Genomic DNA, 14,433 nt, shown 5'->3' with positions numbered 1-14,433 from the left:
ACCAGCATTAACCCGATACCGATCGGAAACCCCTGCGTTGGATCTAGACGACACCCGTCGGTGGCTGCGCCGCCGCATCGCCTCTTTTTGTGTATGGCATGCAGTTCACTCTCCTTTCCCAAGTGCAGACCGCTGGCAGCATCTCGCCGGTAGTCTTTTGCCTTGTTCATTTACCTCCTGTGCCTTTCCCCTTCCTCGGACCAGTCACACAGACGCCTCACACTTCCAAAACACCGAAAGGCACGCAATGCCTGTTGCTCTGTGGAATGGCGAGTCCGATCACTATGCGCTGACTAGAAAACAAAATAATAAGAAGGAGGGCAACTTTAGCAAGGCCAGGTGCTTTAAAAGGAGAATTGAGAGTAAATGTACCCGATTGGTGCTCATGCGGTTACCTTTTTTCACTGAAAAAGGCAAAGGCATTGTTAAAATGAGAAAGGCAACTGAAAGCATTAGAGAAAAAAAATGCTTGGAGATGCCCACCATCTGCCAGTTCCAAAAGGCCGTTTCGCGCTTAATATTTTCCGTTGGTACGGCATCAATGCGCGTTGGTAACTTTGCAGTCTGGATGCGGAAGTCAACTTGCATCTTTTGGATGAATTTAAGGAGAGAAGAAAATTTAGTTAAATGTAGAGAATCCTTAGTAAAAGGCTCTCACCTATGCATGTGGACGTGAAAGGTTCTGCTTGTGATCTAACTACAACGCGTGACATTGAGAGTATTGAGGAAGTTACAGAGTGAGCTGTAAAAGTGCTTCTCTGCATGTGAACTCCCATTATGCGACCTCGCTGACAGCCGCTGTCCTCTTGGTACTACCCAATGCAGCCGAGCACCACAAGACAGTATAGCTGCAGCATGACGAAGACTTCCGGTTGCAACATTTCAGAGGCGCCTTCACCTCCGCACCGGGTGCGAGTGACCCCAGCGACGCCAGTGATTTTTGTACTTGTCATTTCCCTTCATTCACTTTCCAGGCCTTTGGGTTGCATCCAATAACATTGGCCAGCACTGCTGCTTCTTGTGCGCCTTGTCCTTGTGCTTTTCGTGTCCACTTTGTTCCCCTTAAAACTGGATAGAAACTAGTCCATGCAGTTTCACACTTGTCAGAACCTGTCTGCTTTACTGCACAGTCCCCAAGTAGCCGAGGGGGGGACTGTTGTAATGCAGCAGTGATACATAGTGATACACACAACATATAATAGTGATTGTCACACCTTTTAAACTAGCAGACAATGTTGTTTCCCCTTTGAGCAGTGTGGATGACCATATATTGTGGGGTTGTTTTCTATCACAAATTGAATAAATAGATAAGTTGGCAAAGCACTACTCTTGCTCATTCATTGCAATTGTGTTTTCTTCACGCATGCATGTAGTCTCACTTCTTTACACTTGTGCAGTGTTGCATGTGCAGACAGGCTCTGTGGAATTTTCCATACAAAGGGGTTCTTGCAATGGGTGTATACAGTGACAGCTTCATTTAGGGGGGCCTTATAAAAATAGGCCAGTGACCTCAACAGGGAAAGAGAATTACATTGCTTTGAGAGGACACATAGCATGCTGTAAGGTGCTGTGTTCTGGAGTCGTGAAGCGCACTCAGCTTTCGGTCAGTCCTAGATTGCCAATTAGGTACATGCTGACGCAACTGCATGAATTGTCACTTGACAACCATATCTGTGGAGTACTTAGAAGCACTCCAGTGATTTTAGGCGTGTGTAACTGGATTTTCTTACATTTCAGGCTGTTTGCGTTGCTTGATAGTAATGCTGCACTGATCTGATGGAAGCCAGGAAATTCAACAAGGCAAAGGATATTTTATCCACATTTCTGCATGCTATACCATGAACAAAAAATGAATGTTGTCTGTCTGAAGCAGCAAGCTTAAGCTGTTAGATGCATATCCCCAGTTGTAGCATCTTGTATCTGTGCTACCAGTATAGTGGTCTTTGAAGCCAGAAAATAAATATTCATCCTCCCCATTCTGGTTCTCCTCAACATTTGGTTCTTGCCAAGTCATTTTTTTTTCTTTTTGCTACACTAAGTAGCAACATTTAACATTCTCAAGAAGCATCTGTTTATGCAGCTCAAGACAATGAAAGGTAATGTGGTTGTGCGACAGGGTCACATCCGAATTATCATGCTCATCATGCTGTAGAGGGTTGACATATCGAACCTTCACGGTTTAGTCTCAAGGAAACTTGCTTAAAAATTTATCTTGCTCAGTTCCAACTCATTATTTGAATTTGTCTTCCCCTCAGTGAGATCAATGGACCTGCCCTGATAAAAGTGTGCAAGTACCTGTATATAGTTGTGTAATTGCAACTGGGAGAATGTTTAGCCAATTTGAAAATTCCGTTCAGGTATCCCTATTTTTTTTTATTCTGCACCATAATATTGGCCTATTAATTTCAGTCTTATAATAGGCCTTACCATCTTTCTCAGCCATTCATTTGGTGACATCTTGCTCTGTTGGGCCAAGGGTAGAACGACAGAATTAAGTTGATTACACGGCACATGCTCTATTGGGACAAGAATCTCGCCTCTTGTTTTTGGCTCAGCACCTAACCCTTGGTACCCATCATAGATATGTACCCTTTTCAGAGAGACAAGAAAAATAACAATGCTGTCGGCACACCATCATTTTGCTAGCACCCACAACATAACGATTAATCAGAACAAGACGTAGCACAGACAAGACAGGCCTGCTATAATCTAGCTAAAATTGCAAGAATTATACTTCATGAAGAATCAAGCCACTGAGTGGTACCGATGCTTCTGTAGTCACATCAGAAAGCAGACAGCGGAGATCATTTCATTATTGCAAAATAGTTTCCCAAAAGGTCCCATCACATCCAAGGCTGTTTTCAAGCACAGTACACAAGAGCCACGATCAATATAGATAATGGACATGTCGCAGGGACAAGGCCGTGCATGCTGTTGTGCCCGGCCAAAGCCGCCCAGAAATTCAGCCGGACGCCAAACTTCTCCGGCGAACGCCTCCTTCACAAAATCTGGATACTGCTGTACAAAGCACTGGTGCACTGGAGGAGAGCCATCCCAAGGGGAGAGAAGCGACGTGTTTGAGCTGAGCATCCAGACAGCTCGGTGCCGTGGCCCTGGCGGTGGGCCCCTTCTCGCCCCGCGGCATATTTGAAGCAAGAGCGCCGCAAGCTCTCCCATTGGCCCTGCGAAAGTGCTGCCGTCGGATTGGACCATTTGAGCGTCAGCGGTTTCTGGGTTACGGAGACTCAAGTGCTTCCGTTCGAGACTCCGAGTGTCAGTTCGTCCCTAGCGTCCATTGGGAGCAGTTCGCACCCTGAGAGAGCGGACGCGGCGGAATCTCGCCGGCCGTCGCTGCGCGAGAACAGTCGCGTATGGCTATGTTAGCTTTCGGCCCTAGAGCCGATCTCGTTGTGTAAATGCCTGTAAATAGTGTATAAAGCCCTTTTCTTCATCTCACCAGCGCCGACTCGGATACATCGCTACCGCCCAGGGAGCTGACAGCCCTCGTTCACGAAATGGGTGACGAGCGCTACGCAACCAACTCCTTGGCACAACCTTGTTGACGGTGGGCTACTGTGTGATAACCCCACCGGCACAACAATGCATGATCACTACGCGGAGAGGAGCAAATACGACTACCTGCACAGATCAAACTTGATTTCAGCATTCAGAAAGCAAGAGATGTGTAGTGTGCTTTTCAAATGAATCGAATACTTGTAGACAATTTCAGCCATGAAATCAATCAAAAAGTAAAAATACATAAAAGATAAATGCATCAATGAGAACATGCCATCTGCAGTAAATCATGGGTGCGTGTTGCCATTATGATAAGCATTTTTTTTTTGTTCATGAGACAAGGAGGGAAATTTATGTCACACGACAATATTTGTAGACAAATTTATTGCTGCTGGTCGACTGTTCACAGGATTTTACGTCACGCCTGAAGTGCTTACATGTGCAAACCGCCTGTCTTCAGAGTCCAAAAGCTTGCGAGATGCTATGCTCTGCACATACCTTTAGTTTTTCATTCTAATGCACTTGAAAGAGCTACGTTCAAACCAGGTGTAAGAATATTGCGGAATTGAGTGGAATGCAGGAGCCCATTTCTTAGCAAACTGATGTCATCTGCTCCATCTTATACCTCTGTGACGCGAGCACTTGTGATCCTCATTGAACACGACCTGCACTGTGGTTTTGAAAAAGGATTGAAGCATCCGGCACCGATGGCCATTTTGATGGACCATTGAGAAGTTTCCTCCGTGTGTGTTAGATGACATCGAGGGTGGCGACACCCGCTCTCAAATGTGCTTGAAAACACGACAGCGCTTTAGGAACAGCTTCGATCCAAGCAGACTCGGGCTCGACTGCACGAGTCGAATGCAGATTGAGTTCAACGAGGATCGAAAGTGTTCAGTGTGACAGAAGTATTGCATGCTTAATAACCTTCTGCTCACGAATTCCTGCTGTGAGTATCAGTAAAATCTTTGCTCCTTGAGTCATACTTGAGAGTACCAGCATTCATGATTCTCATCAAGATGTAAACATTTCTCTTGTGCCATGCAATTGCACCTCAGTGTTTATTTATGCTCTACAGGATTCACACTATGCTTTGTGAGCCACATGATAAAGCAGAATCCATGGAGCAATACACACTTTCGTGCAGGTTGTTTGCCGCTGAGAGAACTTGTCTACAGATACTCCTTACTCTATTATTACTGCTCACTGTGAAAGTTTCGGTTTCGCTCTCCTTTTTAGTGAAAATATGACAACTGTCCTGCACACAGAGCAGAAAACTTCCACCCTTCTATTCTCGTACAATTCCAATTGGGAAATTTTGTGAATAACACATAAGATGGGATTTCAGTTATCATGTCAATATATATCACGTCGCTGCGAAGCGCCTTCACGTGTGCTGCGAGGCAAGCCTTTCGTCACCCTTGTTACATTTTTTTTTTTTTTTCTGTACCATATACTCTGTTTCACTTGTCCTAAAAATCTTACAGACCTTCCTAGTCTTCTCAGCCATTTCTACGGTGATTGGTTCATTTACCGAACAATAATGTAAAGTTATTCTTTTCTCGGCACTAATCACTGAAGAGCCCGTCGTGGATGTGCAACCACAACTCATGGCTATATATAAAGTGGCCAAGAACGCTAACAATGTCGTCAGCGCGCGGTTGTAAAGAAAGCATTTGTAGCACAGCGATTAATCCCAATAAACGCATCAGACGAAGCAACGATAACAAGCAACCATCGCAAGACATACTTCACGAAGCATAAAGCCGCACATTGATGCCGACGCCCCGACAGCCAAAACTGTTTCGCGCACGCAAAACAGTTTTCAGAAAGGTCACGTCACACCCACCGCAGTTCTGAAGCACAGCAAATACATGAAACACGATTGATATCAGTGATCTGCACGTAACACGAACATCGTACGCTCGCGATCACTGGAATGAATGCGACTAGCACAGCTCAGAATTCATATCAACATTCGGAAAACAAAGCGTGCGCAGTGAGCTTTCCACTCGTAACAGATATACTTGCAGGTGATTTCCCCACCTTGACAAAACAGCATTCGTTCCGAGCGTATCACTTTGGCTACACTCCCACTAATTGTCGCTGCTATGAAACTGTCTACGTGCACAGGGAATTAATTCACTGCAAGGAGCTGCTTCTTGATGCTGTCCGTGAAAATCCTGCAGCAATCACAAACGGATCCAAATAAACATGTCGAGGCACCGCAACTGTGTAGCAGTAATACATTTTTCGTAGGTTTGACGGCCACTCGTCAACTCGGTGCAGGCCGACGCAATTGGGGGAACTGTTACTCGTCGCTTGTGCACCGGGCAAGGCAAACTTCCAAGTCGCTTTGAATAATCGTAATAAATGAGAATAGCGACATGAAGTATATCTTTCATCGACAGACACCACCCACCTAGGCCTTGATTCGCACTACGCTAGGTCGGCGCTTCGCGAACGGCCATCTATGCAAAAGTAGGAGGAGCTTGCGATGCGCCTCCGAGACATGCGACCGATGCGTCCAAAAGTTGAAGTTGACAAACTCGGTGCGGCAGCCGGGCGGAGGACGCCTGCCTCCGTCCGCCCTATTGTTAGGACCTGGCGGATGCGCCCTCGAGCGGATGGGCGCAGAGCCCAAAAAATGACCGTATAGCAGCCTGGACAAAAATAACGGTAACTTGGTTAGGAATAGAGGTGATATGTGTAAGCGTGTGATATTTCCTGGGTCGTAGCCGTGTAGTAGCAGGATTGATTATCCATAGTGTCGAATGAAATTGATCAAGCTGGTAATTTTAAAACAAGCGGAAAATGAAGGCAAGTAAGAAATAGTAAGCAGCAAGTATGGTCCAGGATTATGCGGTAATAATAGTTTGCCGATTTTCTTGGTGTTAGGCGATCAGTGCTTCGCGAGCTAAAACAAATGCTTTATTTGGTAACAAATACTGTCGTCTCCGTTACGCGCGTGCATCTGAAAAATTTTCACATTCCACCTCGCCCTCTCAGGGGTGAGGGGGACACTTCTACTCCATAAACCCACTCCATATAATGAAAAATCATTACAATTCGGAAGAATTTTAACGTTCTGCCAGATATCCTTAATATACTTAATGGTTTCCTGGAGGGTGACTATATTCCGGATCGCGTAAAAACTTCAATTATTTTCTTTCTGCGCAGGTCAGAGAATAAATATAAGATTGAAAACGACAGACTAATTTCCATCCCACAACACTTGTTCATGTCTTTAAAAAAATTTCTTTTCTAGTACGTCCTTTTTTCTGAACGAATTTTCGATCTAGACTGATCGCCAGTTTGACTTCATTTCCGGGCGTGGTAAAGTTGCACTACTAGAGATTTTTTTGTAATTAATTGTTCCCGGGTTTTAATCAAAATCTTTTCACGTGTGCTCTTTTCATAGATGTATCGAAAGCGTTTGACACCATGAACCATAATTTATCTTAAAGCAAACTGCATATCTTGGTAATCTGGGGCCCTTTCTACAACATTCTTGAAAATTACTTGAACAATCACTTTCAAGTGGTCGCTCCTGATGATACGGGCATTTTCACTTCCTTCAGGGGTCAGTTTCGTGACTTACATTATTTAATATTTTCGCTAATGGCTTCAATTTGGCAATTTTAAAATGTTTGGTGTTCTAGTTGCTGATAAAATTGTGTGACTTGAAAAAGCACCTTTCTCACAAAACAGCCCTTCAAATATCGCAAAATGACACGAATACAACGCAGATCTTTGGTTTACTTACAATGGGCTTGTCAATGCAAAAAACAACTTGTCTGTTGTCGCTATCCGCTCAAAGCAACTGTTATTATTATTATGCCTCTATACTTACATAAGCGGCATAATCCCGAATGTGTTTTTTTTTTTAATATACGCCTATTCTTATACTTGGACTGTGTTAAATATCTCTTGAACTATTTTTCGATAGTAACCAGTCTAGGCATCATCACCTTTCGTATATATTTTTCAATCCTGAGGTCAGTGGCCTGGTTGTTCTGTTGTGTCAAGAGTTTCGTGCCCTTGTCGATAAAAAAAAATGCTTGTGCCTGCATTGGGTTACAGTGCATTGAAATACTGTATTACAGTCTTCGGCGTCTGCTAGAATTGTTGAAGACACGGGTTGACAGCATCGACAAAAATATTCTTTAAAAATGTTGCCTACAGTACAGATGGAAAATATCTCCGCGAACTGGATTTACCAAATTTTCAATCCTTGTAAACGAAACTGCATGTAGTCAAACATTTCTAGCATTCCCCATTCAAACATAAAAATACTTATAAAAGAGAACCTAGGAAACGCTCTTTTTACGTGGCTTCTCGATCGGCCACAAAGTATGGCGCGTCCGGACGCTGTTAATATGTGCCGGACGTTTTTGAAAAGTTACTGGATGATATATTTAACGCGACTTTCAAAAGCGCACTAAAATTATTATTGAAAGCACTTTCGTGAAACTGACCTCCCCCTCCCCCCCCCCCCCAAAAAAAAAACAGTTTTGTATATTGTCTTATTAAGTGCTTTAAATCTTTTAGTAGAATAACTTAATGTTATCGTGTTCTTTCCCATTTCCTGTTTGATATTTTTTTCTTTTTTTCGTCTTTTCATTGATGATGTATTCCATCTTTTGTGTTAAGTTCGTTGGCACGGTCGTCTAAGCGAAATCAGGCTTAGGCCGGCCTATTTGTGTTCGTACTGAGTACGCGGTGAAATAACACTATTTACCTTTTAGATTGGGAGCATTGTAGATGCGTTGCGTTCTGCAGTGTCGTTTGTTTATTTTCATAGCTCTGGTATAACACACACACACACACATTATATATATATATATATATATATATATATATATATATATATATATATATATATATATATATATATATATATATATATATATAAAGGAAATAAGCCAACAGTCGGCGGGGCCAAGGAAAGCATTGGGGATTGTACTTTATGTGTTTCTTTTTTATTTTTATTTGGATAATCACAGAAATTAGTAATGTAATCTGTTTAGGGGAAAGATAATTAAACACAAAGTACAAAAAAAAAACAACGTGCCGATGCTGGGAACCGAACCCACGACCTCCGAATATCGCGTCCGGTTCTCTTCCAACTGAGCTACATCGGCTGCTGTTCCCCGTTTTACTTTCTTGGGTAGTAATGTTGTCTGTATACAACATTAATGGCGGTAACACAGGACGTTCCACGTCCGCCGCTATGGTTGAGGGTGGCGCTGGTGAACACTCTCAAAGTTCGTATACAGACAACATTAATACCCAAGAAAGTAGAAGGGGGGACAGCGGCCGATGTAGCTCAGTTGGAAGAGCACCGGACGCGATATTCGGAGGTCGTGGGTTCGGTTCCCACCATCGGCACGTTCTTTTTTCTTCTACTTTGTGTTTATCTTTCCCCCAAACAGATTACATTACTAATTTCTGTGATTATCCAAGTAAAAATTAAAAAAAAAAAAAACATAAAGTACAATCCCCAATGTTTTCCTTGGCCTCGCCGACTGTTGGCTTATTTCCTTTGTGTATTATAACGAGCACCGTCATTTCCCCTTTATATATATATATATATATATATATATATACAAGGTGTTCAAACTAACTTTAGCCAAGGGTTAAAAAAGGAACGTTTGAGATAGGCCAGAGGAACCACCTGTATACAGATGCCAACCATCTGGTGCACCACAGGCATTTTTGTTTCGCAATTAACTAATTAGTAATTAAGCTAATTTTTATAATTTACGAACTACTGCCTTTAAACAACAAATGTAATTTGCATAGTTGGAGAGCATCTTCTAAAACCCCCATTCCATCTATTTCCGATTAAGAAAGCCTCACGTGCATCGTTTTTCCAAGCCTTGAAGAAAGCCCGCGAAATACAAAAAAAAAATATCACGCGAATGGCGCATTCGCGCGGCACGATTGTGCTGTTCTCAACATGGCTTTCAGTGAACGAAATCAGCTTCGGAATTGGCTCCACGATCCCATTGAGCGGCAGGCTGATATGACTGCGGTGGTTCTTCGTCCGCTCCAGGCAGTCGGCGCGCGTGACGATGCAAGTCGCAACGAGCTCACCGGGCCGGCTGTAACCAACGCCAACATATCAGCCTGCCGCTGGGACTGAGCTGTCGAGTCACACCTGCAGCTGATTTCGTTCACTCGAGCCACGATTGAGAGCACCACAATCGTGGCTCACGAATGCGCCAGTCACGTGTTATTTTTTGCGTTTCGCGGGCTTTCTTTAGGGCTTGGAAAAACGATGCACGTAAGGCTTTCTTTATCGGAAATAGAATGGAGGTTTTAGAAGATGCTCGCCAACTCTGCAAATCCCATATCTGTTGTCTAAAGACATGTAGTAAGTAAATTGTAAAAATTATCTTAATTACTAACTACTTAACTGCAAAACAATAAATTGCCTATGGTGCGCCAGGCTGACAGGTGTACACAGGTGGTTTCTCTGGCCTATCTCTAATGTTTCATTTTTTAACCCTTGGCTAAAGTTAGCTTAGACGCCATGTATATATCTGTAATGTCTTCTAGGATAGAAATATTGACACACAAGAATAACACTCTAGGATAGAATATTGACACACAAGAAGCTATTGACACACAAGAATGTGTATGTTCAAGCCCCTGATGAGCAATAACGTATAACAAGTATTAATGTGCCAGATCTCAATTTGATATGGGTAATAGCGCCTGGTTTTCCGTGGAAAACACCCAGATGTTTCTAAAGTTCCGCGTGAGATTAATCAGTAATCCCTTCTTTTTTATGCCTTTGCCTCTCGACACATAATCATTAGCATACAGTCTTATGATTTCACACTGTGGGAAATATCAGTCGACGTAGATGTAATTCTCGCGTCTAATAAAGCTTTACAAACGTGCCAGCATAGACTATATATGTCTGTCCTCTTCCTCGCATAGATGACGCCTTCGACTGCCTCTCTGGTGCGTCACATTTTCTTGTCTCGACCTCAGATCTAGGTACAGGCAAATTTCAGTGGTGCCTGTGGATAAGGAAAAGATGGCCTTTGTCCCGTCAGATGGTCTTTGTAAGTTTAATGTTAATTCATTCGGGCTATGCAATGGGCCTACCACATTTGAAGGATTTTTGAACACAGTTCTGCGCGGCTTAAAATGGGACATTTGTCTTTGCTATCTTGACGATGTCGACATATTTAGGAAATCCTTCTAAGAGCGCAATGACCGTCTAGTCCGAGTCTTGAACTGTTTGCATTACGCCGCGCTGATTCTGAACTCCAAAAAGGGTCGCTTTGGAGAGCGCCAAGCTCTGGTGCTAGGCCATTTTGTCAATGATGATGGTGTTATGCCGGAACCTCAGAAAACCGCAGTTGTTGAGTCTCTAAACCCCCGCAGACAGTGATGGAGCTCCGCAGTTTTCTAAGGTTGTGCTCGTATTTTAGACGCTTTATACACCGCTTTGCTGACGTCGCCTAACCATTTACGTGCCTTCTAAAAAAAAAAAACACTTTTGACTAGACACCACAGCGCAACGCGTCGTTCCGTCAGCTGAAGTTTTTATTAATATCGAAACCCATTCTCCGTAACTTAGATCCTGCTGCATCAACATAAGTTCACATGGACGCTAGTGAAATCTGCCTCGGTGCAGCCCTTTTCCAGCGCCACGACGAACGGGAGCATGTTATTTTGTACGCAAGTCGTACCCTCAGCAAGTGAGAGCGAAATTATAGTCACCGAACAGGAATGCCTGGCTGTCGTTTTCGCTGTGCAGCGTTTCCGTTCATATTTGTACGGACGGTCATTTACTATCGTAACTGACCATCATTCACTCTGTTGGCTGCAGAACCTTCGAGACCCATGTTGCCGCCTCGCACGCTGGGCTCTCCGGTTACAGGGTATAACTTCGCCGTGGTTTACAGAAGCGGGAGGCGTCGTGAATATGCGGATTAACTTTCTAGTATGCCAGTGTATGGCCACGACCGAATCCGACAGCAATGATTTCTACAATTATGTATCTGCCCTCTAGCCGGCGTACCCCGACCCGAAAGTTTTCAAAACAGATCAGCAAAGAGTCAAGGGTCTGTAGCCCTTCTTTGCGCCGCCCAAGATAGCGGAGCTACAAGCCGTTTTTGCGTGCGTGATGGCCTCCTATGGAAAAAGAGTCACTCCCCTGTCAGTCAGCGATGCCTACTCGTGGTTCCCAAGATGCTTTGCACTTACGTATTGCATGTAATGCACGATGCTTTGACTTCTGGACATCGAAGATGGTTTCGAACACTCCACCGTGCTCAAGAACTATTTTATTTGCCCGGAAAGCGCACGACGATTGAACAGTAAGTTACCAGTTGCAAGCAATGTCAACGCCACAAACGTCCCACCACAGTTAAATCTGGTTTACTACACCCTGTGAAGACCCCGACAGCTCCGTTCGATCGTATCTTGACCGCGTAGATCCATTTCAGAAGTCCTTGGATGGAAATCTCTGGATTGTAGTCTGCGCGGGCTACCTCACACGTTACTGTGAAACCGCCGCTATTCCATCTCATACGGCGCATCAGAGTTCGCTATTGCCCCTGCACTCAGTAATCTTGACCTGGGTTGAATCCCGGCTTCGGCAGCTGCCATCGGACGAAAGCTAAACACAGGGACCCCGTTTATAGCCTGTGATGCATTGCACGTCTAAGAACCACCCATTGTTTAATTTATCTGGAGCCGCATACACTACGGCATCCCTCATACATCATGAGACGCTGTGGGATGTTAAATACCCTGAACCATAATAAAACGAGATGCATTTTCGACCTCAGTGCAGAGGTTAAAAAGGAATCTTTATTGTATGCAAACTGACTGCTTCCTCTCATATTTGAGCTCATTTTCGGCAAGAAATTGAATTCGCCGATCTGTTGTCACGTGAAGAAAGACCACCCTTCGAAAACGATGTTGAACGAGCTGCTCGTTTTTACCTTCATGTCCCAAATATTATATTCTTACTTTGACGTCACTACATGTGATGTCGGCGTCTTGTCGCCCTGTTCGTCCACACCGATCGCCCCTCTAGGTTGCAATCCGTCTGGTTTGTCTGTGTGCGCCACTTCAAGGTTTCACTGTCTGCGAACAAAAGAAACGTCAAGCAGCAGAGGCAGCCAGCAGGCGCGCAGAAGAGGGTGACGACGCGCCATCGTCGACTCGGTTTTACCGCCGTTGCTGGGCGGCTGGGCCACTTGCAATACGACTGGGATGGTGCGCGACGGAGAGCGTCTAGTGACATGCATTCTAACAAAATAAAACCATGCGCCGTAGACAACAATGGAATCGCGCGCCAGGACTACAGCATGCTTTTGCTGTGGTGACTGTGGCTCTGTCACAGTGACAGCACCAGCATTACAAACGAACAGATATAAAATACGGCACCTAATTCGGCATTCGGTAAGGCTTAAGGTTCACCTCCAATCCCCTCTTCAGGATAGGCAACCTGTGCACATTTCGTTGTCTACTTTTTAGCGTGCAGTTGAAATAGTAAAATCACGATTAAAAATCATCAAGGGTGCCCTCAGGAATTGCTGCTCGCCGAGCCTGTTTATTTCGTGAGTATGCGTCTCTTTGGCGCGGTTACCTCTCTGTGAGTAGAGCTCTAGTCTGACCATCGTTCCCCGTTGGTACGCTGAGCGCCCCTTGGACTGTGATCCGTCTGGTGATTCGGGGTGCGCTGCACCGTGCTTAGACGGTACTGGGATAAAAAAAAAAAGCCTCCAAGCTATAGAATCAGGAAGCAAGGCGTGGCGTGAAAGAGGTCTACGACGAGCAATCACCGACTTCAATCCCTCAACAGTGACAGGGTGCTAAGGCGTCCCTAAAACAGTAGCCTGATGCCCGACGGAAAGTCTATAGCGACACAGTCTATAAAAGTACATCATGATCTGCCCTTGCTAGCAATGTAATTGTGTTCCCTTCCTACGACAAGCCTTTCTAAAGACACTCGCTTTTCTAGTCATTGACAGTTATGTAGCAAAGGTTTGGTCAATGCCCATGAAATAAGGCTTGAGGTGAAGAATAGGCATTTGTGACTTCTACCATGGCCTCCGAGATCACTTCCACGCGCGTGTTTCTCTCCGGCCGTTCCAATCGCCGCGCGCCCCAGCCAAATGTTGTAAGTTCGTCGATTCCTCCAAGCTCCACAAGGTGGCAGTGCGCCCCCAGGCGTCGATGCATCGTCCAGCCCGCTCGCGGCGTATCGCGCGTATACATTGACGAAAACTTCGTTACGAATATGTCATGCAGCCTTTCAATTTCAGCTGGTTTTCCAGCCAAGTCTGACCGCAAGGTATGTCCGAATTGTTTCACAATTTAGGTGTGTTTACTACCGAAGCGGAGTGTTGATGTTCTTGTCGCGTTCACAAAATGCGTTCCGTTCTACATAGAATTTACGCATTGTGCTCGTGTAGATAGTTTTCTTTGCTTGTGAAACAGTTACTCGTCAAGACTACCTCGTGTAGTGCCTACCGATTGCATCGTGAAGCCGGCAGTCAATAAGCGTCACGAGCGTATGCTCGAGTGGTCAAATGCATGCATATTTCTTAGGTGCAAGGTCTTGTTGCAGTTTGGTGAAGTGTAACGTTCGTTTTTCTCCCCATTTTTAATCCTAAGAATTTTTGCGCTTGCTTGCGAATATAACAAATTCCAGTGGAGCGTACATCGCTACATTCCACTGTAGCGTACAAATCGCTAGCTTATGTTGCCTTACTTCGAGAGGGGCTCTCTTCTAGCTTGCGCAGCAAGGAAGGACCACGGCACTGACACAGCGAAGATAATCATAGAAAAGTTGATTAGGCCACAACTTATCAACGCAGAAAAAATATGAATTAATCAAGCAGCTTACCAGAAAAAAAAAAACTGCCGAGCAAGATAGGA

The 14,433-nt window shown here is 44.6% G+C and overlaps 1 long non-coding RNA gene across 1 annotated transcript in view; it reads right to left on the bottom strand.

The window, feature by feature from the left end:
* LOC146172292 (uncharacterized) overlaps nt 1–14,433 on the bottom strand; it is a 57,724-nt gene that overhangs the window by 15,894 nt on the left and 27,397 nt on the right. The gene's annotated exons all lie outside the window — the stretch shown is intronic.

This window comes from Amblyomma maculatum, unplaced genomic scaffold (assembly GCF_055883805.1).
Source record: "Amblyomma maculatum isolate TAMU_Amacu unplaced genomic scaffold, ASM5588380v1 scaffold_13, whole genome shotgun sequence".
NCBI classification, from domain to species: Eukaryota; Metazoa; Arthropoda; class Arachnida; order Ixodida; family Ixodidae; genus Amblyomma; species Amblyomma maculatum.
This window is presented reverse-complemented; position numbering and strand designations above follow the sequence as displayed.